General features: G+C 33.9%; 1 protein-coding gene across 15 annotated transcripts in view; it reads right to left on the bottom strand.

The window, feature by feature from the left end:
- LOC145678866 (uncharacterized) overlaps window positions 1-25,767 on the bottom strand; it is a 459,736-nt gene that overhangs the window by 144,461 nt on the left and 289,508 nt on the right. Inside the window, exon 5 of one of the 15 annotated variants that reach the window (XM_081749445.1) lies at window positions 16,385-16,562. The exons of the other annotated variants lie outside the window; for them this stretch is intronic. The gene's annotated coding sequence lies outside the window, so the exon portion shown is untranslated. The remainder of the gene's footprint in view (window positions 1-16,384; window positions 16,563-25,767) is intronic. 15 annotated transcript variants of the gene reach the window in all.

Here is a 25,767-nt window from a genome sequence, read left to right as displayed (position 1 = left end):
CATAAAAATCAGATTAACACGACATATTAATTAAAGGGTTTTAAAGCAGAGAAAAGGAAATAATAATTAACAAAACTCAATTTTGTTCTGGTGGGCGTTGGAGCGGCTTATGCCCACAAAGGGCTGCCATGCCAAGTGGTTTGTTTTGTTGTTTTGTTATTATCCCGAAAGGGTAATCACACTTTGTTACAAGAATGATCAATTACATTTTTGTCTTTTCACGGATTTTCGCATTTTTATCCACCATCCGGATAGGAACTAAAAATATATCCACGCGGATACCCGCAATATCCGTATCCGCGCATATTTATAATCATAAACTTAACTCCAATTTGAGGTACGTAATCGTTTTTGGCACCCTAATTTTCCATTTGAAATGCAGTATACCAGTAAATACATAGTTATAATTATTTTTTTTTTCGTTACAACGGAAGTTATTGGCTGTAACCGATAATATTCACGGATTTTATGTGATAAATACTCATATAACGGAAAAATGTTGACAAAATTGATGACGACTTTGGAGGGAACTTATATCTGTAAAAAATTAATTGTTATCACTGTAAACCAAGGGAAGAACACTTACCTGATATCGTAATTGTTATAAACAAAAATTAAAACATGAAATAAATTATCTTCTCTTATTTTGAAGTGATAAAATTTTGTTTTTTCACTTGGTGACTTCCCTCAAGAACCGCCATTGGACAACAATCTTCAATTAATAACACATTTTACTGAAACTTTTTCGGATTTCCTTTCATTAATACACATCGATAATAAGTGAACATTACACATCACATAGTGTAACTGTCTGATGTTTGATAATTCCTATAGTCTTCGTGAAACCATTTCGAGCACAAGGCAGATCGAATCCAGTTTATGTAGTGTGGTGTATATGTATTGTAAACGGAATAAGATGACATATATCGACTGCTTTTTGAATTTCGTGAAGCAATGCATTCTCTTAATTTCCTCACTCCAGAGAAAAATCAACAAATACTCAAAGTATAATAGCATTTAAGTTTACAATCAACTCTGGAAAAATAATTACATTGTATTTTGTATCTCCAAATAGTACGTTATGGAATCTTGTCCATTTCTTACGTGAAACGCACAAAAAAAGAAAGAAAAAGAAAAAATATGCGCAAATCACTAATCACTGACCTTTCATTTTGACCCTTTGTTTCTTATTACCGTATTTGGGAATTAATACATAGTAAAATTTGGGGAACTTGGCACATTGCTTGCCCTGTTCCACCCTCAAACAACAATCCATGGACCTAGTTCTAATACAATGTGATTTCTATTAGCTCTAGATATAGGACTGAAATAGCTGTGTGTTGCAATAGGAGGCTGGCAAAACACCAAAGAAACAGTTTCAGAAATCCACAACATTTTCCTTTGGAAAACTCCGAAAATAAATCTTTGCCCCCCTCCCCTCTTAATTTTCTCTCTCTCTCTGCTCTCTCCCTGTACATTCACCAAATTACAGGAGTAACTAACAAAATCGTTTCCCCTTTATCCTTACCTCCTCTCGGCAGCCTGGAAACACCAAGGAAAAAGACCTTTCTCCCTGGAGCTTGTGTGGATGTGTACACGGAGCTCCAATTAAAACGGGTGTTTAATTAACAGTATAAATTATATCTTAATGAAAACCTGTGATATATTCACGAGGGAAACACAAGATCATATATCGTTTTGAGAATTAAAGCTCGTTTCCTCCCGTGGGAGGGCCTTACAGAGTTTCTGAGAGGAAAGGAGGAGGGGGTATATAGGATGTGGTTTCATGGAAGAACGCTAGTGGGCTCGTTGGTTAACTCTAGAAACCTTTCAAGATATATCGTTACGACCTTCGTACCATCCCGTTATCTTTACTTTGTATATATTATGGAAAAGTATGAGAGAAGCAAAAGAGTTTTTTTTTTCAGTGAAGAGGGGGCGGGGAGACTTAGTCCATTGCAGCATCCCTTTTCTTTTTCTTTCTTGATGAAAGAAGAAAGTGTTAGGAGCAAATGCCTGTAGAGGGGCTCAAGACAATAAGAAATATTGAAGATGCTTCCAACGAAAGAGGATAACGACTTCAAGAGGATCTGAGTTGATATCCCGGGGACATATCTTCTCCCAAAAAGTGACACCTCACATCCGTCGCGGAAAGACTTTCAGGGACATTAGTGTCTGTGTAAATGCGACGTATATCAATAAAAAAGACTCAGGTTGATCCAAGACAGAGAGGAGGAAACCGTCTCCTATGCTGCTTCCCGTCTCTCTTTTTTTTCTTTTTCAGAACGTAAGCAAAAGTAAGCCAAAAAACGACCATTTTGGAGCTATGAAAATGTAAGGAGGGAGATGATGATAGAGGGAAGAATGAACCAAAAAGGAAAACGGAAGACCTGGCTCAAAGAAGTTGAGGAGAATAGATGTATTTAAAGCGAAAGACAACTTAGGTGCAGCTTTAGGGAACGAACTTAGCGACTAAAGGAAAAGTTGAGCAAATGTGAGCCCAAGAGGTTTAGTCGCGAATATTAAAGCCCATATTTTAAATTTAAAATAGCCTGCATACAACTTTACCTTGCACATACACTTATCTGTTTATATATATATATATATATATATATATATATATATATATATATATATATATATATATATAGAGAGAGAGAGAGAGAGAGAGAGAGAGAGAGAGATCCTAGAATGGATATTAAACGGAGTTGATGTTTTTCGATGAGCTTTCTTTGTTTCCTTTTTTTTCGAAACCAAGAATTTATGGGATTTTGTAAAGTGTGGTACTACATGAGCACAAAACTTCCTTATGGATTCTGAATATCTTCTTGTTTTTACTTTTATTTTTTTTCCTAGTTTGAAGCTATAGGAGAATTTCTAAGATCATATACCTCCTCCTTGATGCTTCTGAACTTACTGATGTAACATTTTTACTTTCTCTCTATTTCTTCTGTAGATTTTACGGTTTATTTTGTTTTTTCTGAGATCCTTTGGCCCGCCCAATGTTCTCTTTTCTTCCCCTTCACCCTTTCCCTCTATCTTAATGTTAGTCTATATCACCCATGGAAGTATAACCTTAACTCTTCTCCGTTTGTCTTCTACTAACGGCGTTCTTTTTACATTCTTCAATATACAGCTGAAGTAATGGCCCATGATAGAGGTTTTTTGTTTACTTTTTTCCAGCTTTCGCTCTATAACGAGGCGATTACTCCGAATACGACGATGCACTCTCTTTAGACTCACACGTACAACATACTCAATACTCGTGCACTGAAATAGGTGGAGGGTGTATTAATATGTTACCAATATGGGGATTATACTTTTTTTTTTAAATACCCACTTGTATATTCTTTGAGGATACTAAAAATTCATCTACATTGTTCGTACGATATCTTAACGTATAGTGAAATTCTTAAGAGGCACTGCGAAATTCAAATACCGCTAATTTTACAATAATTATGTGAAATCTTCAAATAGATAAAGGATAATCGAAATGTGGAACAAGAGCGCGCTAGACAATATTATTTTCCATGAGCTACCGTTATTACGAGTCACCTAGTAGCTTTCCGTTTGCAGCCATTTAGAAACGCGAAAAGAAATGCCGATATTCTAAATGGCTGGAAATCAAAAGCAGATAAGTGAGTCGTGATAACGGCATCTCATGTTAAAATAATATTGTCTAGCGAGCTCTTGTTCCACTTTTTGATTATCTTTTATCTATTTGGAGATATCACATAATTACTATAAAATTAGCGGTATTTTAATTTCACTGTGATGGGGCCTGTTAATTAGTTCATAGGGGCATTCTATGAACAATATGAGTAAAATAACGGAAATAATGTAATTCTTCCTCTTCAAGAGACTCTTTTTCGCCTTATTACAATTAGATGATTATTGTCATAAAAGGTAAGCCACTAGTTAATATAACGTGCCTTGCTTTGCAGTAAGGATGTCCTGGGTTCGCATTCAATGCCTCGTTATTCTGACTTGAAACTTTCCTTCAGTTCCACCACGCCAATATTAGAATGTCACCTTCAAATAAAATTTACTTATATGTTGTTGGTCGAGTTTTCAAAAGATTTGCCTTAAGAGGCCTCATCCCGGCGAAATTAAAATACCGCTAATTTTACAGTAATTATGTGATATCTTCAAATAGATAAAAGCTAATTGAAATGTGGAACAAGAGCGCCCTAGACAATAGTATTTTGCGTGAGGTACCGTTATCACAAGTCACTTAGCGGCTTTCCGTTATCAGCTGTTTAGAAACGCGAAAATAAATGCCGATTTTCAAAATGGATCGAAATCAAAAGCAGATAAGTGAGTCGTGATAACGGTATCTCATGTGAAATGATATTGTCTAGGGCGCTCTTGTACCACATTTCGATTACCTTTTATCTATTTGAAGATATCACATAATTACTGTAAAATTAGCGGTATTTTAATTTTGCCGGGATGAGGCCTCTTAAGACTCCTTATTCTTCAGAAATCATGGTTACTTTCCGGGAAACTATACTTAAAAGTTGACAGTTTTCTCGGAATGTTGAAATGAGGATTAATGATCATCATGAATCTCCAAATGATACTTTTATTATGAAAAATGAATATTTAGTGTATATAATCTTGTCGATCGGGGAAATGTTCCCTGACTCCTTTTGAACTATCTCTATCACAAGAGCCCGGCAGTCATTTCGAGCATTTGCTATAAAGTGTCCTTCTCTTTCCACTAAGATTTCACGGTTACCAGCTGTAGGTGAGTTATTTTCTTTATGGCAAAATTTATGCATAAAAATTCAGGTTATCAATTATGTGCAAATTCTTATTACTTATCATTAATTAACCTAAAACACACCTGTTGCAGTAACGACAACAATGTTGGCAGGGGCCGCATTTCTGTTAAAAAAATTTACGAACTTGTATTAAAAAGACTTTTTAGATCGCAGCACTGCATCAATTTTGTCACATTTTCACACCAATAGATAAATGTTGATGCATACTGCACATATGCACAGGGATTCACCCACAGGAAATCGGTTTTCTACAACTAAATATTTATTTTTATTCATTTTGAACATATTCTTTTATTTTACACTTTCGGTACTTCCTTTCGTTACTACACAAAACGTAACCAATTCCAACATTGGTCAACACCGTGTGCGTGGGGTTTCTCGGGGTTCTCCCGTTTCCTCCCACTTTCTTCATTCCATTATTTCATTCATTACTCATCATCACCGTCTCCTTAGCCTAACCGGCATAAGCGTGGGACGTAAAACTCAAAGAATTCATTTCATTTTTTCCAACATTGGTCATGATTTCGAAAATGTCTACATAGAACACGCTTACATTTGTTTTAAATTTCAGGTCTCTATCGTTCTTGCTTCAAAAGGGATACGCAATTAAACTTTGAGTTGCACAACTTTACTAAACACACTGTACTAAAGTTTAATTTTGTGTTCCGTAGTTTTTTTTAAAAAAATAAAAAGACGAATGCTAGCTATTTCGTTCTTCAAAAGATTCGTACAGTCCTATTGTTAATATCGGTTTATTCCAGCTGGCGAATTTCAACTCAATTTTCGTCCGTTTGGAGACCACATCCGATTGATAGGAAGAAAAGACTTGTCAGCTACAATAAATTAGTACAGTTGGCGGTCAAACAGTGATTGATTCCTTGAACGAAATCTTTGAGAAGTAAAAATCACTGAACTGTTATTAGCATCACTTATTTTTAACTGTTAATAGTATTAAATTTACCAAGCTGGAAAGTATGGGAGGCCGCGGTGGTTCAGTGGTTGAGCGTTCACCTCTGGTGTTTGGGGTCCCAGGATCAAACCCTGCTCCCGCCAAGTGAACTTTGTGGTGGACAAACACCGTGTGCGTGGGTTTTCTCGGGGTTTTTCCCACTTTCTTCATTCCACCATTTCATTCATTCCTCATCATCACCGTCTCCCTTAGTCTAACCGGCATAACCGTGGGACGTAAAACTCAATGATTTGGAAAGTATTGGGGATGGGAATCACAAAACTTTATATAGCTATTTTAATATAAACAGGATATTGAGAATTTCTCAAAAATAATATAATATGACCTATATGGTACCAGATCAAACGCTTCTGAATGAAAAATGAAAAATACGAAATTTCTCTCACATTTTAGTAAGAGTTTCGTATTGTGCATCTTTTCAGAACTTCGTTCTATATTTTCATCTCCGTTTTCCTTCGTGTCTGCAATAATATTTTAATAATTATAAACCTGTAACTTCCATTCCGAATATAGATTTTTTCCATCAATAAATTATTTCAAAAGTTAAGTAATCAAGTAACTCATTATCATTCTCTATATTTTGAACAAAGAAAGGAAATGCTTATGTGTAACAATTTATGAAGTCTAGATGAAGAAATTTATTTACAATACTTGTAAATTCCTTTTTTAAAAATTATACAGTAACAATCTTTGCTGGGTTATCTTAGGATAGAACAAAATATAATGACGAATATTTTTTTTTATTTCTACGACGATAATCTTCGAGTTTTTTTTCAGCTATGGAAAATGAAAATGAAACTTTTAAGTTTTACGTCACGCGCTTATGCCGGCTAGGCTAAAGAAGACGACGATGATGATGAGAAATGGATGAAATGGTAGAATGAAGAAAGTGTGAGGAAACAGGAGAACCCGGGAAAACCCACACACACACAGTATTTGATCACCACAAAGTTCACTTGGCGCGAACTGAGATCGAACTAGGAACCCCATGCACCAGAGGTGACATCTGAGCCACCGCGGCCCCTTTTCAGTTATGAAATTTGTAGAGCAGTCGACACCACTAAAATGATCTAGGGAATGTTGGAATGTTGGATCTAGGGAAACATTTTGTAATATTTGAGTTGTATAAATAATTAGAATGCATAATTTCCATGCGGGTAATTTTCGGTTCCATTCCCGCTAAGGTACATTTTCAGTGTTGATTTGACATCGTGAAGTAATAGATGACTTGAACTTCAATTAGCGTGTACCTGCCCCTGGTGCAGACAAATCACAAGAGTTCTAGGGGAGACCCGGACCCAGTGGATCCCCTCTCTGGATGCGCTTCTGCTCACACATATTGATCACCCTTCATCTTCAAAGTGCAGAACAGGAAAAGTTAAATATTTCATTCATTTTCTGTTACAAACATGTAATTATAGTACGTGCTATCTTTAGAGTAACATGACGTTTTCCGTGGTGTAAACTTTTTTTCTTTCCTTTCTTTCTTTCTTTCTTTTTTCTTTTCTTTTTTTTAAGAAAAGATAGAAGAAAGAAGCTTTTTTCTAGTTACAACTCATAAAAGCATACAAATAAAGCCAATAAGAAATCTGGAGTGGAATACACCGTAACAAATCGTAGTTCTATTATTATTATTATTATTATTATTATTATTATTATTATTATTATTAATAATAATAATATCAAACAACTATGTCGCGATGTTCTAGACGTTCAGTAAAGTGTGCCGTAAATCAAAAGAGATTGAGAACCATTGTTTTAGACACTAAAGTGCGCAACAACGCTGTATTTGACAGTTATATAAATAGCATTTTCATTAAGAAAGTAATTATAGCTTGTGCCTTTATTAGTTCAAATGTAAGTTGTAATTTTATAATTGCTTCGAAGTTTTCGAATTATAAAAATTGAATGTAAGACTTACAAAAAAATATTTTTTTTAAAAATTATTATATACTATGCAAGTATTATCAAAACGTATAGATCTAACAGTTCTTAACTCAAAGAGGAATAATTTGGGAAGCACGTTTATTATTATTTCAGTTAAGCCATTTACTTACGACAGACTTTGGTTGTGACTGTCCGGTCATAAGTTTGCCAGGTGATATAACCTCTAAACAGTACAGTATAAAATATAATTCTGATCAATAGCCGCTATTAACAGCTACTTGCTTGTTTATTTATTCTAATTATATATACTGTATATATTGTAAAACTTTGTCCCATATAGGTATAGGTAGAGTGTTAATAAAAAGAGAGTCCGGAATCCATCTCCCACTACCAATTTTATTATAAAATTTCTCTATGAAAGTATTTTCACCAAATATTGTACAAATTAATCTCTCTAATATCAAAGGTTAATTATAGGTGGTCTTTGACCGTAAGGTCGCAGACAGGATCTCTGCAGAGCCCCATGCAGGCTAAGCGGAGTGGAATTGGGTGCCCAAGCTCCGAAGCAAGCAGTGGGTAGGTTAATTGGCCAACAGAGCCCCGAAGCAGGCTTAAGTGTCTGAGGTTGGGATTCCCAGTCAGAGCCCCGAGCAGCCTAAGTTGGGAGAGAGGATAGGCGTAGTGAGTCCCGAAGCAGACTAGAGGCCCTGGGGTTCGGTTACTCCTAAAGTCCCGAAGCAGACAATAGGAGGGCCACCTGAATTGCCTTTGTCCTTCCAATTTATAGGGTTATTTGGGTGGCGGTGGCGCTGCTGCTCCGATGTCGTCTTCCGCTCCGTGGGAAGGGCTAGAAGCTGTAGTCTGCAAATGATTGTAGATCCATCTGGTGTGAAGTCTTTTTGCCGAACCACGTGGTGGTGTTTGTATACACTGGCATGTGGAATTGTTTGTTTACAACATCAGATGGGATATTACAATATATTTTTCCATAGGGGCTATAGGGGCTATAACCCCCCTTGACGCTGGGGTATATACTGGATAAAATGGGCTTCAATCCTGCTTTTCAGTGGATAAAGCGGCAAACTATTAGTTTAGCCCTCCCTTGATCTCATCCTGGAAAGATTAGGGTATCTCAAAAGTTCCCTGGCATAGAGTAACTCTGTTATTATCAGAGTTACAACAAAATGTAAGATGGGGAAACCGTCTCCAAATATGACGTTTTCAATCTGAAGTGAAGGATTTTTTTTATTATTATTATTGGACAAGCCGTTTGGGCTGTACATTCTTTATGCGCCCAATGTGAAACGAAAATGCAACTTTGCCATTTACCGGGATCAACAACATAAGTAAATGATGTTACTGTCTTTTACGCTAGGGTAAGAGTATGGTGAATGGGGATATGTTTGAGATGGGGAGCTGGCCATCGACACGTTAGCGTAAAAGACAGTAACTTCATTCACTTATGCTGTGAGTCCAGGTAAATGGCAATGTTGCATTTTCATTTAACATTGGGCGCAAAAAGAGTGTACAGCCCAAACGGCTTGTTAGATTTATGAAAAAAAGTTCCTTCACTTCAGATTGAAAACATCATATTTGGAGACGGTTTCCCCTCTTACATTTTGTTGTAACTCTGATAATAACAGAGTTACCCCATGTCAGGGAACTTTTGAGACACCCTGTATAAGAACCACCTACCCTAATCTTTCCAACCGGTCGTTAAATTAGGGTGGTTGTAAGTTGATGATTAACTGCATTATTTTTTATCATAATTTTAATAATTAGCAACTGCACCATATTAACAAGGAATGTCATCCAACTTTGGATGCATTTCTTAGAGGGTTAGGGCTTTTTTTTTTAAATATGGAAACTAACACTATACTATCCCGATAAACCTCTCAACAAAATACACTTTGTGTATTTCTCGAAACACGATCAGAGAGCATTAATATTAGTTAGTAACCATTAGTCTACTAGAACTAATACTAGAGAGCATTAGTAACTTATTTGTTCTGCTTTCCTAATGGTTACGCTTGAGTCGACAAACAGAGTCTTGCCAGATGTAGCGTATTGTTAAAATGAACACTAATAAATTTGTTGGGGGGGGGGGGAGTAAAAAAATTAATATATGACCTGGTACTGTGGACGCAGACCCACATTTTAAAATGATAAAATTATTGTCTCTGTTTCTATACAATCGACGAGAAAGAACTATTAACTTCATAGTAATGCCATTTCAAGTTTTGTAAGATTTAAGATCTAAACTACTGTATTAAGATCAACGGTCTCTCATTGAAACTTTGTGCATATACTATGCAGAAACCATCATAATTGGTTTATTCATTCCAATATATTCAACTAATTCATTGGATAGGCTTTTTATTAAATTTGAGAATTAGCTCTCACTTTGGAAAATTCTGGAAAGCACCAAAAAGCATTCCTTCTTAAATTCTAGAGAAATCTAAAGATAATGTAGTCACATCCTCAAAACTAGCCAAGTAAGGTAGATAGGTGTTTCATGTGAAAATGGGGTAACAAATTTCATCGTGGTGTGTCCACGATGCGGAGAAGGAGAAATTTGTTGAAACTGCAAATGTAAATATGCGTTCCAAGAGACAATATACCTGGGCATTCATGTACGTAACTAAGTTAGAAACTAAGGACAAAGGGATGGGGGAACTAGAATAGTAATTTGTATTCAGGCATGCATGGTACACAATAGGACGAATTACTTTCATGCTAGCCAGGCTTATATGTTCCTTTTTAACGTTAGTAATTCTTTCTGCAAGTTTTTTTGTTCTTTTGCGAGAACCATTTTTGTGTTCTGGGTGTGTGCGGTGGTGCGAAAGCTGAATCCGAGTCTGGAGATTGGCCTGTCACAACGGCGCCGCGCTTTCTTATTTATCGCGACGCGAGTGAGAAGATATGGAGTTCATGCGAACGAACCAAGAAGACCGATCGAACATCCCTAGAAGAAATTTTGTGGTAGTGAGAGGTGGAGGGGAGCAGAGGATGGGTAGGAAACTGGTGCAAGAACCGAGAAATAGGGTGGATGGGTATATGTGGTAGGGTGTGTTATACAGGTTGGATGAGGGGGTGAAAAGTAGGAAATAGAGCTGAGCAAACTCCCTTGCAGAAGAGAGAGAGAGAGAGAAAGAGAAAATATACTAGAGGCACACTCTATGAAAGTCGTCACATGAATCAGGCTTGAACACGACTGCAACGGCCTTTGGAAAAGAAGAGAGGGAAAAAATGAGAAAGTGTTTCATACTAACCAACGGGTCAAAATAACGAGCTTTACCCTATAGTTTTTTTTTCTACTTCTATTTCTCCTTAGCGTTCACTTTCTTTCTCCTTTTTTATTTCTGTGCACTCTCTCTTACCGGATCAATTTATTGCTTTCGTAATGATCGTGCTGGGAACGAAAAAAAAGTAGCAAACTTCATGCAGAAGAACGCACCACCACATCGTGAATATAAGGTGAAAATGTGCAACGTGGGTTTTTAAACCGTAAGCAAAAGTGGATATGTGTTAAAAGTATACCAAAGATGGTACTTTACCTCAACAACTTTTGGAGTGAATAGGATTTTTTTTTTAAGTTTCGTTCTTTTCATATAAGTAATAATACCGATATTTATCTGCAGTTTTCTGTATTTGCATTATACAGGGTGCTATTGTGAGAAACAATAATAAAATTAAGGTTTAATCATCAATTTAATATGGGCTAAATATTAACCTTTACACACAGGGTAGGGATTTGAACGAAATCGTAGACTTTCAAGTTGGGGGCCCTAGTGATCCCTCTAATTATCACAGGGTAGTGATTTATGCCTCATTAGAAAGTCTGTGAAACACTGATCCCAAAGAGGTAACACTTCTGCAATTCCTGCCCTATTTGTAGAAGAAGAAACAAAAAAATCTAAAAAATATGAAGAAAAGAAAACAGAATTTAGGGACCCCTAACAACCCTTAAAGTCACTGTACGCTGACAAAATGAAGCTAATGTGTAGACAATATACCGTGAGAATAATATAGAAAATGGTGGCCATTGCTGCAATAAAGCGAGGTAAAATTTCAGGACGATAAAAAGCTCTGTATATCATTTCGAAGGGCTGTTGCAGACTTTCTCGTTGTCCGCCCTAGTAACCTCCCTAATTATCACAGAGTCATGACTCATACATCCTTTGAAATCTTATGGATCATAGATTCCAACGAGGTAACAGACTTCTAGACCAATTCGGTGAAAACATCTCGTCTTATACGGAACCATCCTCAAAATAAATGTAATTTACATAAAAAAAATCTGAGACTCATAAAATTGGTAAATTTTGCTCCTCCTCTATTCCTCCCATACAAGCAACAAATATTTTTTGCAGGACATTAGCGTGTTGTGGACTACTTCATTGCTTCAAATATCAATTTTTATGATTGTACCTCCAGGGGAGAATGCCCACTCAAAAAACAAAACACAAACTTTAATTAAACACAACATCAAATCAAGAGTAAAATGCATCGAAGTAAAAAAAAAATCAATCTTTTGTACTATATAATATAGCGTCACTTGGAGATGATTTTTTTTTTTTTTGTGTATCTTAGCACTGGCTGTAACTTAATCTGTGCATTTTATGTAATTTTCTTACTTTGATTCCGATGAAGAAAAGAATTTTCAGTCAATTCATCATAAGACAATGGCGGAGATTTTTAGTGTTAGAAAGTAGCAAAATTTTGACCGCAAAAGCCATCGATATGTTGGCGACACATGTAGCGTTGTCTACGAGACGAGACATTTCTCGTCTCGTCTCGTCTCGGTACTCCTCTCGCAAACAAGACGAGAGTCGAGACACATAGTATATTTTTAAAATTGAAATTTCTCGAGTATCTCGTAAGCAACACCAATTCACCGTAGTCTTAGATCTGAAACACTGTTTTAGTGTTTCGTAATTTGTAACTATAAATTGATAATGTGATTGTACGAACATAATAAAGAGGATTTATCAACCTTTAAAGACACCCAAGTCATTACACAATAAACTCTAACAATAAATAAGGTTTAAATGTTATATGACTTTTTTTGAGGAGCTCACGCGACGCGGAAGAGTTTTCATAACTTCCAGATTAAATTAAGGAAAAAAAATCAGGTTATAAATTTTTCACATGCTTTTACAAAACGAGACGAGCAAACGTAAAGAACATAATACACCTCATAATTACAACTGAAAAAACTGGATGTCCACCCATAACCCTTCTTTGTGACAAGGGAGTCATCCTAAAAATGAACTTTTCTGCCATAATTGAGAAATCCTAAACAAAAATAACATCTGACCAAAGCAAATAATTACTATTACTATTATTTTTATTATGCTACTATTACTACTATTATTATGTATTAGTCTCTTCATCAGCTAATGAGTGTGATAAAGGCAATATCATATTGCCCAAACTATTACAGATTAGTAATATTAATAGTAATTTGCCTCTGTCAGATTTTAACTCATGTGTAGTTCCAAAGATTGAATTAACACTAATCAGGGTGATAAAGTTCATTAGTTAAGTAGTTACGCCGTGCACTATAGAAATGATTTTTTTTTAAGTTACATATTTTAAATTAATTAGAAGGGATGCAACAGGTTTTCCCTGCCCTGAACCAGAATATATTAAAATCTTGACCACTTAGCACGGGTTGGTACGAATTTTTGCACGAATAATCTTTTCTTTAATTATTTTCTTTGCTTCTTTTTTATTTACATAAATAGGTATGTTTATAACTATAACGCTTATTCCCTTCTAATGCTAACCTGCACCGAAGAATGCAACATCATCTATCGAATACAATGTTTGAAACTATTACGAGTCAATATATCAAAAAAGGCAAGATATATGTAATAAATTTCTAGTGGGACTTCTATTGTAAACCTGCACCATATCCTCGTCTGCCAATAATAAGTATGCCGAACTAATTTAGTATTAATGAGAACATAAATAATCAGAGCCGTAGCTAAAGATTTCGGAGTCCGGGGTGAACTAGAATTCGGCGTTCCCTGCACTCACCTTACCAAGCTTTTCTTTCACTTTTTTAATACAAATAAGAGAAGCGGCTGACGCTACGCTGAATTTTTATCAAGCTGCTTAGACAGACCATTGCAACAATCAAAAGTGATCATTATGTGCATTCAGCTGTTTTCAAGAGGCTTATTTTGAACTTTGTTAAACTTGACAGAACTACCTTTGGATGTATACAAATCCACTTGGAGAACAGTTATGGAATAAATAGTTTACTACTATTTATTCTACAAAGTTTCATATTATCCATAAGAAACGAAATTTCAATACATTAGAAACTATGTGCTTTTAAAATGTTCAAAATGGATGACAACATCAATTTCCATTAATAATTGTAAATGGATGATAACATCAATTTCCATTAATAATTGTAAATGGATGACAACATCAATTTCCATTAATAATTGTAAATGGATGACAACATCAATTTCCATTAATAATTGCAAACTAATAATTTTATTCTATATGTGACCATACAAATAGCATTTTAATTATGATTCTTTTACGGTTAAAAAAAAGTGAAATGTAACGGAAATTCAGAATTAGCCTTCTTTATGAATTTCTTAATATTGATCGATGGAAATGAAGAATATGTTTAATGTTTCTACTTAAAATCCAAAATATAGTTTGGCTACTAAATGTGTTTGAAATCATAGTAATTACTTAATTTCTTAATGAACGAAAATTCTGAATTTAGGGTTACTTCTTATTAATTAACATATTAAAAATACACTAATTTACATAAACACATTAAGTGTGTATATATTTTGTATGTAGATAGATAGATAAAAAATCACACAAAAATAATATGTATGCACAAAAACCCTAACAATGCAAGTAATTGATGGAGTAATGATCCTAATAAATTCCTACAAACTGGAAGCATTTCATATGTCAATGGAATAAAAAGAAAAAAATCACTGGTAGTCATCAGTCTTTGAAAAACATGAAATTCGTTAACTTTTGACCCGTTAAGCTCCTATTCTACCACTGCTTCATGTTCGAAAATGTTATTGTTCCCCTTATTTACCATTATTTTTCATATTCAAGCGCAAACAGCAGCTTGCATGTGTCTCTTCACCCTTCTCATGTTTCATACCTTCATTCTCACCGTCGCGTCGTGATTAACCCGATTGTGTAGAAAAGCGTGATTAACTAACAAAATTCATCATCAAAACGCCGAGCACGTATTTCAGACTTTGACCGTTTCTGATTTTGAAAATGCTCCAGCGTACACTATAAGTCATTACATGGCGCCATGGTTATCACATCGTCATTAACAAATCATATAAAATAACTTTCTTTAAGTAATAAATAGAGCAATCCAAAAGCATAACAGCAATTTACATATATAGTTGGTACCTTGAACATGGTTGTGGTTGTCTAAGGGTCTAGAATAATTTACAACGATAAAATATATGATCATATAATATATATATGATTCCCACTATTCACTGGTTCTTTTTGATATTATATTTGAGCTATTAATAATAACACTCTGTTCCTTATTTCATTCCATTTATTTATATATTATTTGGTTGCCCTGCAACCACGTATGGACAATCTCATTATTATTTTTGTTTGAACATCTGAATATCTTTATATATATTGTCAATCATGTTATTTTAAAAACATTTCTTTCTCTTCTTCTGATAGTTAGTACATATTAGGAATTACAAGTGAATTTTACATACAAGTGAATATACAACGGAATATACAACGTACCGTTGTAAATTTTAGAAAATAAAGCATAAAGCATAATTAAAATAACAATTTAACAGTAATTTAACAGCAATTCTTCGAAAATCTGTTTAACTGCAAGTATAACATACTGTATTAATATTTTTAAAAACCAATATTTCCATTGCAAAATCATTGAGAACATAACAATGCAACAATGAAAATCTTATTTTTATTTCTGTAAACGTTTTGGTGTAATCCTTTGATGTGCAGAAAAGAAAAAAGGAAAAGAAGAAGAAAACTTTCCGCCAACAATGAATAGTACACAAGAATTCCACACTATATTGTTATGTGTACCTCTTGAACTTGAGCACTTTCTGTACCTTTTGGTGGCATCTTTTACTTTCCCTTTCTGTATGCACCTCTAAGTCGCACACAAGTGATAAAAAACTGACTCGAGTTAAGCATCTCTCTTTACAGTGCAGTAAGTAAAATGCATTAAATATAAAAGAAATTGAGGTTGCATAAAATATTAGTAAATAGATCAAGATATCTAGAATATTTAATGTATAGTAAATAAGCTTATTATACGTTGTACAGGATTAATATAAAACAATGAATGAAATTAACAAGCATAATAAAGTATAATTTGAAAAAAAAAAACTTAATTAACAAAAAAGAAAGCATAACGTGAGTTGCTCTAGTAATAACTTATGAAACGTTTGAATTGCGAGCGTAGCGACGAAGAAAACTATTAACAAATCTATTTCTGTGCAAACCGACAACAATATTGATTTAATAGGGCACCGATACTTTTTCGGAGCGAAGCGTCGTTTACTCATTTCAAATACTTTTTCTTTCTTCTTGCTCGTTCGGCGCCTTCTTGCTATCAGCGCCCTGGGCGACTGCCCCGATTGCTTCCCTCCTCAGGCTCTTTAAATAATTAACATAATACTTAATTACCCATATTATATCAGTAAATATCAATTGTAATATAACTTACCCTATAAGATTTGATTCATCGGAAACGTTCATACATGAACTCACAGGTCAATCGTAACATCTTCAATATCTTAATTTTTAATGATACAAAGTTCTGCCAAGCTATCAATCTAACAGTATGTATTTCTGCAAACTTGCAACATAGGAGGATTTTGCAGCCCCAAGCAATAGAATTATTTCTGCAAGTAGAAGGGAAACGTATACCAAATTTCATTAAATTACGTTTTACAAGTTAACGTGAAACAGACGAACAGATGGATATACACACAAGTGCCAATCGAGTCAAATGGTAGAGGCTTTGATAACGCTCGCTTCAATTAGTGATAGGATTTAAGCTTACATACATAATTGTGGTTCCTATAGTACGTTTCTGTACAAACCTCAAGTTCGTGGTATGAACCGTTAATAAGGATATTACATGTGACCACTGGCGTATTTAGAGGGGCTATCGGGTCAAGCTCCCCCGAAATTGTTAGTTTTTTACGTTCTACGTATAACAATAACCCTTCTTACGATTTCTAAGAATTTCATTGACTTTCCATTTTCTTGTGCTCTTTGTTCAGAAATAATAATGTATTTGTCAAATTTCATTCCATGTAAGAACTACATTCTTTTTTCTTTCTTTCGTCCATTATACTCTTCTGTTTCTTTTTCTTAGTTGTTACTTTCTTTCTTTTCTCCTATCATACTTTTCGACCGTTGTTAGTTTGATTCAAGTCGGCCGTCGTCAGTAACACCAAAACTAAGAGGAGCTGATAACCGAAAGTGGGTTCCATACCAACGTGCACAGATACCAACTTAACGGGACTTCAGTTATTATAGCAAAAGAATATTTACATCGTTTAGTTATACAGAAAGGTAAATGTTTGAATTTAAAAAAATCAAGAGGGGGGGGGATAAGTAGGCCGGGAAATTAGGTACACCAAGACGATGCTTCCTATTCCTTCTATGAATAGAATAAAAGGTAAGAATCACTGCTAAATTTCTGTGTGTATCATATCATATAAGATTCGCTAGTCTGCAATTCTTGCCATTAAAACTGCAATCAGTATATTTCAGCTTCAACTTGTCTCAACATTTTCTTTCAGGTAAAAACGTACACAGATAAAAATAAATATTTCGACTTTTTCTAAAATGAAATCAGTTAAGTTGAAATGAGATTACAAATATTCAACGTGTGTTTGCAGGAGCGTCATTTCAGATTTGCCTGGGGGGGGGAGGGGGCGGGGTAAGATCCTCCACCGACATACGAGTTCTAGTTTTTTTTTCTAGTAAATTAGTAGGCAATCGATTACAATATATTTAATTCTCAAATTCAGGTGGCAATGGGCACTCTGCTTAACTGTTTTGTGCATAGCCACCTCCCGTAACAAAATTCTAAATACGCCACTGCATGTGACAATATCAAATATTTTCGTTGATATTATGGTCACGCACATATGAACCAAATAGCATGAAAGGATATAAGAGAGAGAGAGAGAGAGAGAGAGAAATATAATCTTTGGCTTTATTTCATATTTTCCTCTATTCCTCACTCTACGCTTTAACACACCACAGAGCATATTATGTAGACTCTCGACATCTCAATTTCCTCACCAGATGGTGCCTCCATATTTCTTTCTATTTCGAAAAAAAAAAAAAATCCCCACCCGCTTCATTGTATGTTGCCTTACACGTCAGCAGGTCTCCTCAAGAAATAACTCAATCTTTTCTGGTTTTCTTTTTCTTTCTTTCTTTCTACCTTACCTTTTTTACCTTATAATCTTTACCTGTTTTTCTGTTCTTTTCTTTTTCCAAGATTAATTGCTGGTTTCAGTGTGGGATGAAAGAAGATGTAAAGCGAACAGCAAACTTTATCATGGACATGTTTTCTGTCTTCTTCTTTCGGGGGGCCGAAAAAAGAATTTCGATTTCTCATTGGATAGATGTTGTCGACTTTTTCTAACCACTACAATACCTCCCCTTTTTCCTTTTTCTTTGAAAAAAAAAAGTCCTCCATGACATTATAAGTCCCTGGGACTCCTGCTTCATCATTACTATCATCATCTTCCAACTATACCCTTGAACCTTCTTTACAGAAACCATGAAAAAAAAAAGTACAGCAGCCTCACCAATCACCCTTCCAGGTTCTCTTACTTTTTTTTTTAACATTCAGAGATCTATTGTCCGCAGAGGTTACCTTTTCTTGCTTGTTAGCAGCGAATGTATAAATCTTCGAGTGTATCTTCTTATGTCTTTGCTAGTGGGATTCCAACTTCAGCTTTGCCGGCGTGTAATCTCATCAACAAGAACCATCACAGGTGGTTGGAGAATCCTGGAAAAGGTACCACCACAAACAACTACCACCGAATGATGGACGATTTTTTATATAATAATATTAATCATCGTCGCCATGTTCTTTTATCCAACACATCTTATCTACTTCCCTCTTTCCTTCCCCTTTCTTCTTCTCCTCCACTGTCATTACTAACGACTGTATTTTATTTTGGATTCGCCAACCCGCAAGTACCGCCACAAGAGGTTTCGATTTGAAACGCATGTGTTGAATTTTTTCCTTTTTTTTATGTGTAGACATCAGTTCCTTTAACTCTTGCGTCCACATGTGTGTTGCTTAATTTCTATAGAGTCCTGTATATGAAAGGAAGTTAACTCCATCTACTGGATGATTATGGAAACTGACAAAAAAAGCTAACACTTGAGTATATTGTTCGAACAAGTTGTTACATTCATAAATATCAATTCAAATACTGCATATAGAAAATAACTTTGACAGATTCTACTAATTTTTACATTCTAAAATTATTATAGGAACCACAAAAGGAAAGTGTGGAAAGTCTATTTTCTATCTGTTTGTTAATTGGTTGAACTGGAAATCAGCATCCCAGACTCCAAGATAGTGTCTGGTAAAGCCGAGGTGTTTAGCTAGCGAAACTGCTACATGATGTTACCTTTATAATAAATATTGGTTACCTTTGCTCAGCGGTTGGTTTGTTATCTAGTTATTGCTAGCATATAATAATAGCCAAAGTTTGTTATCTAATTATTGCTAGCATATAATAATAGCCAAAGTTTGTTATCTAGTTATTGCTAGCATATAATAATAGCCAAAGTTTGTTATGTATTTATTGCTAGCATATAATAATAGCCAAAGTTGTTATCTAGTTATTGCTAGCATATAATAATAGCCAAAGTTTGTTATCTAGTTATTGCTAGCATATAATAATAGCCAAAGTTTGTTATTTAGTTATTGCTAGCATATAATAATAGCCAAAGTTTGTTATCTAGTCATTGCTAGACATATAATAATAACCAAAATTTGTTATCTAGTTATTGCTAGCATATAATAATAGCCAAAATTTGTTATCTAGTCATTGCTAGACATATAATAATAACCAAAATTTGTTATCTAGTTATTGCTAGCATATAATAATAGCCAAAATTTGTTATCTAGTTATTGCTAGCATATAATAATAGCCAAAGTTTGTTACCTAGTTATTGCTAGCATATAATAATAGCTAAAGTTTGTTATCTAGTTATTGCTAGCATATAATAATAACCAAAATTTGTTATCTAGTTATTGCTAGCATATAATAATAGCCAAAATTTGTTATCTAGTTATTGCTAGCATATAATAATAACCAAAGTCTGTTATCTAGTTATTGCTAGTATAGTATAACAGCCAAAGTTAGTACAATGGAGGATATTACTTCTGCATGCATCTCACATCGTTTCGCCTAATTAATTATTTCTTACAGTTGCGATAGATAGATAAATGACAATATTTGACTCCGCCATTTCAGATGAAATAAGGATCCTTGTTAGGCCTAATGTTTGTTTCGTGCAAAGTGGCAAACAATTAAATGATTGCGAAAATAAAACCGGAAGGAATTTACCTCCTCTCCCCAGGCCAATATTTTTTTATTTTGTGGAAAGCTTAACCTTTGTCAGCTAAACTAAAGAGACATCACTAAACTATTGAGTTTTTCTTTCAAAATGAAGTCTAATTTTATTCTCTATAGCTTTATGTAAAAGACTTAAGAAATATAAAATAATTATGCACTATAGACAAACAAGTCAATTCAACAAATAAACTAAAACATCCCAGTAGGCGCGCACTCAGAAATTTTAAGGGGACAGACTACTAGATATTTTTCAAAAGCTAACAATTTTTCTTTTAAAAGTTTTTCGTAAGTGAAAAGAGATAATGAACTGTAACTTACCTCAGTAATAGATAATGTTATTCTACACCCGAAAATACGAATCGGAAGAATTTTCAGTGTTACCATTCATAGAAATTATAGTGAGACCAGAATTTGAATTACTCAAAAATCTAGGTTAAGGCAGCGACTAGAAAAATGAACTTAACGGCAATTGATGACTTATCATGCTGTCTGTGTTCCTTGTTAATTACTTTTTAAATAATGTTCGTATTTTAATTCTATTCACAATTAAAAATTATTTATTTTGTATTCTTTATTACAAAATAAATATAAATATTGTTTAAAAAGTAGTTAACAAGGAAGATAGACAGTATGATAAGTCTTCAATTGCCGATGAGTTCATTTTTCTAGTCGCTGCCTTAACCTAGATTTTTGGGTAATTCAAACTCTGGTCACATTGTAAATTCTATGCATGGCAACACTGAAAATTTTTCCGATTCCTATTTTCGGGTGTAGAATAACATTATCTATTACTGAGGTAAGTTACTTTTCATTATCTCTTTTCACTTACGAAAAACTTTCAAAAGAAAAAATTTGAAAAATATTTAGTAGTCTACCCCCTTAAGGTGGAAGGGGTCCAATACTAGAAGCGAGTATTAAACGGGTATTATTCTGGGCACCCGAATAGACGATAAATAATGGTAAAATACTTCCATCTATATTTTCAGAAGAAAATGATAGAACTATATTGTTTTTATAAGAGAAAGAGTACAGATGAAATGTGAGATCAAATTTTCATGCTACATCAATCATTTCCCTGTTAAACAAGTATGGTTTTATTGATAAAGCGTACAAATTATGTTATGTAAGATTGGGGGGTTCTAACCCGGTGCACACCTTACCCCCGTGGGTGCGCCCCTTCATCTCACTAATCTTATTCGTTCGCTAACTGGGTTGAGTTGAGTTGATTTTGAGTTTTAACTTTCTTTTCAGCAGCGAGGCTATAACTTTGCACACTAACTGGGTCTTGTGCATAACAGATTCTTTTTTTTTTTTTTTTTTTTGGTTCTACAAATTGTCGATTCGTATTCACTATCTTTATAGACCCCGTACCCTTTTTATTTTCGACAAAACGGCCCCTACAAGCTGAAGAAGTGATTTTTGGATGTCTATCTATCTGATTGTCTGTTCGTGTGTCCCGACGTAACTGTGTTCACTCGCCTAGAAGCCGAACCGTTCAATGTATCCGCACTAAATTTTAAACTTAAAGTTTTTAATAAGATTCTTTAGGGGTGTTCTTTTTTCACTTTCTTTCCTATCCCGCAAAATTAAGTATAGTTTACTGAAGGGTGAAAATTAAAAATTGTAATTTTCTCGAAAACGGCTCCAACGATTTTGTTTAAATTTCACACATCAATTTTTCATTAACAATCCTCTACTTTGGTATAAGTCACTTCTCTGAGAAAAATTCCCAGGGGCAGTTTAAGCTTGAGGTGGGCTCTTTTTGAACGTTTTTCTTAAAAACGACTAAGTTAATATTTTTCGTATTTTATAAGCAACTTGATACGAACACGAGGACTCAGTGGCGGAGCGCTTACCTCTGGTGCGTGGGGTCCCTGGTTCAATCTCCGGCCAAGTAAATTTGTGGTGGACGACATCGTGTCCATGGCCTTTCTCGGGGTACTCCCCTTTCCTCGCACATTCTCATTGCACTACTTGTATGCCTTAATTATCATCTCCCTCAGTCTAAAGAATCAGTCTTTTGATCTTGTTTTCCCTTAAGTTCTGCTCTGAAAATATGGAGGCAAATAATTGTGTTAAAAAATTCTATGCTGTTTTAACTTATTTTGTTTCCTCGCTAATTTTAATTTCCCCACTAATTATCATTTTCTTTTTCAATTTGTTTTCTCCTATTAATTTTGGTCTTTTGTCTTTGCAGAAACGAGAGCAAAACAATGACTGTGAAAGAAGAATCTTACTGGAGTCACAATAGTTTTAGTCGTACAGTTTCTTCAGGACTGCCCCTACTATCTTTCCCATCCTGCAATTCTTCACTGTTACCGTACTTTGTAGTTCTTTAAATGTTGCAGACAAACCTCAAATAATAACCGTAAATTAGAAGAATTGCCGTTTTCCTGGATGTTGGGCAGAGAGAGAGAGAGAGAGATGTTTGGTTTGTCTGGAATTGTGTTCCGCTTCCCTACAAAGTTGGCTCCCCTTCTTGAATGTCTTGGTTACGAGCTCCCCCTAACTTTAAAACCCTCCAGCGACACACAAGTTAGAAACAAAGATTCTGATTCTGAAAAAAAAAAATGAGGGATAAGAAAATATTCCTTTAGTTTACAGTGTGAATTCGATCTCCTATCACAATATCACTATCATATATCTCTTGAGCCCTCACTAAATTATTTTCATCATATCAGAGTGAACGTAAGCACACAGTTGTCTCTAAAGAATTTAAATCAGACAAGTATTTTTCGTAATCAGGAGTTCCACAGGGCTCCAACCTAGGCCCTTTACTATCTCTATTATTTATCAATGATCTTCCAGATCACATATTCAACAGTGAAAAATTATTATTCGCTGATGATCTCAAAATATACGCCAAGACAAACTTTGTGCATGGTTGCCTTGATTTACAACACGACTTAGAGAGAGAGTATTGCTAACTGGTGTTCAGTCAATAAACTTGGAGCAAGCATAAATATAACCATAACGAATTACCGTTCAGCAGAAAGAAAAATACCCTTAAATATGATTATAAACTTAGTAATACTTGTATAAGCAGACCTAATACAGTTAAAGTTCTAGGTGTAAAATTTGACCCGAATGTTTTTAAATTATTAGAATTCATAATTAGAAATGGTATGGACTTCAGTAATATTACAACACTTTTGAAAATGTATTATTCATAGGCCTAAGTATGCTTCAAGTTGGAATATGCTGTTGTAATTTGGAACCCTTCGCAGCAAAAGTATCGCCAACAAATTGAAAAAGATCAATCATAATTTCTTAGATAATTGATACACAAAGTAGCTGGAATTTATCCCTCACTTGAAAGCCATAGTACACTAGTAGACAGTTGTAATATTTATTCATTAGAACAACAGGTAATATTGCCGATCTGGTATTCCTTAAAAAAAAATAAAAAAAAGAGTTAAAGTGAATTCGATTGTTCAAACTTTGTATAATTATTAAACTTCCATTTTCCTTCAGGTGGAACTAGAACTAATAATACAGGTCTCTTCTATTGCAAAAAGTCCAGGACCAACATAATGCAGAAGTCACCAACCTAGAGAATATGTTCTGTTTACAACAAATTATGTCAAAAACATGATGAAATTGATAAATGCACGATGTTGTGTAAGGTACTAAAAAAAAGAACTGTTATAAAAATATATTGTAATATTCCAACACTGCAATTGGGCATCTGCCTGTTGTGTTGATAAATAAATAAATAAATAAATAAATAAATATACCAGTGACACATTACTATACATGCCGTTTATAAATCCTATTGCCTCGGGAGCAACTGGAGTCTATCGCAAATCCTCTGGAGTCTAATTGATTCCAGAGATACATTTGCAAATCCTATCGACTAATAATAATAATAATAGTAATAGTAATGATAATAATAATAACAATAATAATAATAATAATAATAATTCTGCAATATCATTAGTATTTACCGGGAAAATATTGACCTAAGATGAGACATATTCAATCAGTAGAACTTATTTATGTACTCTGATGGAATAGACTATTTATTTATTTATTTATTTATTTATTTATTTATTTATTTATTTATTTATTTATTTATTTATTTATGTACTCTATTGGAAATACTATTTATTATTTATTTATATGCTCTGCTGGAATAAACTATTTATTTATTTATTTATTTATTTACTCTGCTGAAATAGACTATTTTATTTATTTATTTATGTACTTTGATGAAATAGACTATTTATTTAATTATGAGCTCGTTTGTGACTAAGCGGTTAGCGTAGGGACTTTTGGCGTGGGTGACCCTGGTTCTATTCCGCGCGAGCAAATGTGGTTAGAGTTCCATGTTAATCAGCAAATCCATGTTTCATATAGCCTCGTTTCTGAACGTGACATTAAACTCAACTCAATAACACCAACATATTTATTCATGTACTCTGATAGGACAGATTATTAAGTGCTCTGCTGGAATCTAGACTGTTTATTTATTTATTTATTTATTTATTCTACTGGAATAGGCTATTTATTTATTCATTTATATACTCTGTTGGAATAGGCTATTTATTTATTTATTTTTGTACTCTCCTATAATAGACTATTTATTTATTTATTTATTTACTTATTTATGTACTTTGTTGGAATATGCTATTTGTTTTTGTATTTATGTATTTTGCTGGAATAGGCTATTCATTTATATATTCATTTATGTACTCTACTGGAATAGGCTATTTATTTATTTATTTATTTATTTATTTATGTACTCTGTTGGAGTGTTATTTATTTACGTATTTATGCATTTTGCTGGAATAGGCTATTTATTTATACATTTACTTATGTACTTTACTAGAATAGGCTATTTATTTATTCATTTATGTACTCTACTGGAATAGGCTATTTATTTATCTATGTACTTTGCTGGAATAGGCTATTTATTTATTTATTTTTGTACTCTGCTAGAATAGACTATTTATTTATTTATGTACTTCGTTGGAATATGCTATTTATTTTTGTATTTATGTATTTTGCTGGAATAGGCTATTTATTTATATATTCATTTATGTACTCTACTGGAATAGGCTATTTATTTATTCATTTATGTGCTCTACTGGAATAGGCTGTTTATTTATTTATTTATTTATTTATGTACTCTGTTGGAATATCTTATTTGTTTACGTATTTATGTATTTTCCTGGAATAGGCTATTTATTTATACATTTACTTATGTACTTTACTAGAATAGGCTATTTAGTTATTCATTTATGTACTCTACTGGAATAGGCTATTTATTTATTTATGTACTTTGCTGGAATTAGGATATTTATTTATTTATTTTTGTACTCTGCTAGAATAGACTATTTATTTATTTATTTATGTACTTTGTTGGAATATGCTATTTATTTTTGTATTAATGTATTTTGCTGGAATAGGCTGTTTATTTATGTATTCATTTATGTACTCTACTGGAATAGGCTATTTATTTATTCATTTATGTGCTCTA

The sequence above is a fragment of the Thermobia domestica genome, chromosome 2 (genome assembly GCF_964235325.1).
Source record: "Thermobia domestica chromosome 2, izTheDome1.hap1.1, whole genome shotgun sequence".
Classification (NCBI taxonomy): domain Eukaryota; kingdom Metazoa; phylum Arthropoda; class Insecta; order Zygentoma; family Lepismatidae; genus Thermobia; species Thermobia domestica.
The sequence above is the reverse complement of the archived record's forward strand: the minus strand, read 5'-3'. Positions and strand labels throughout refer to the sequence as shown.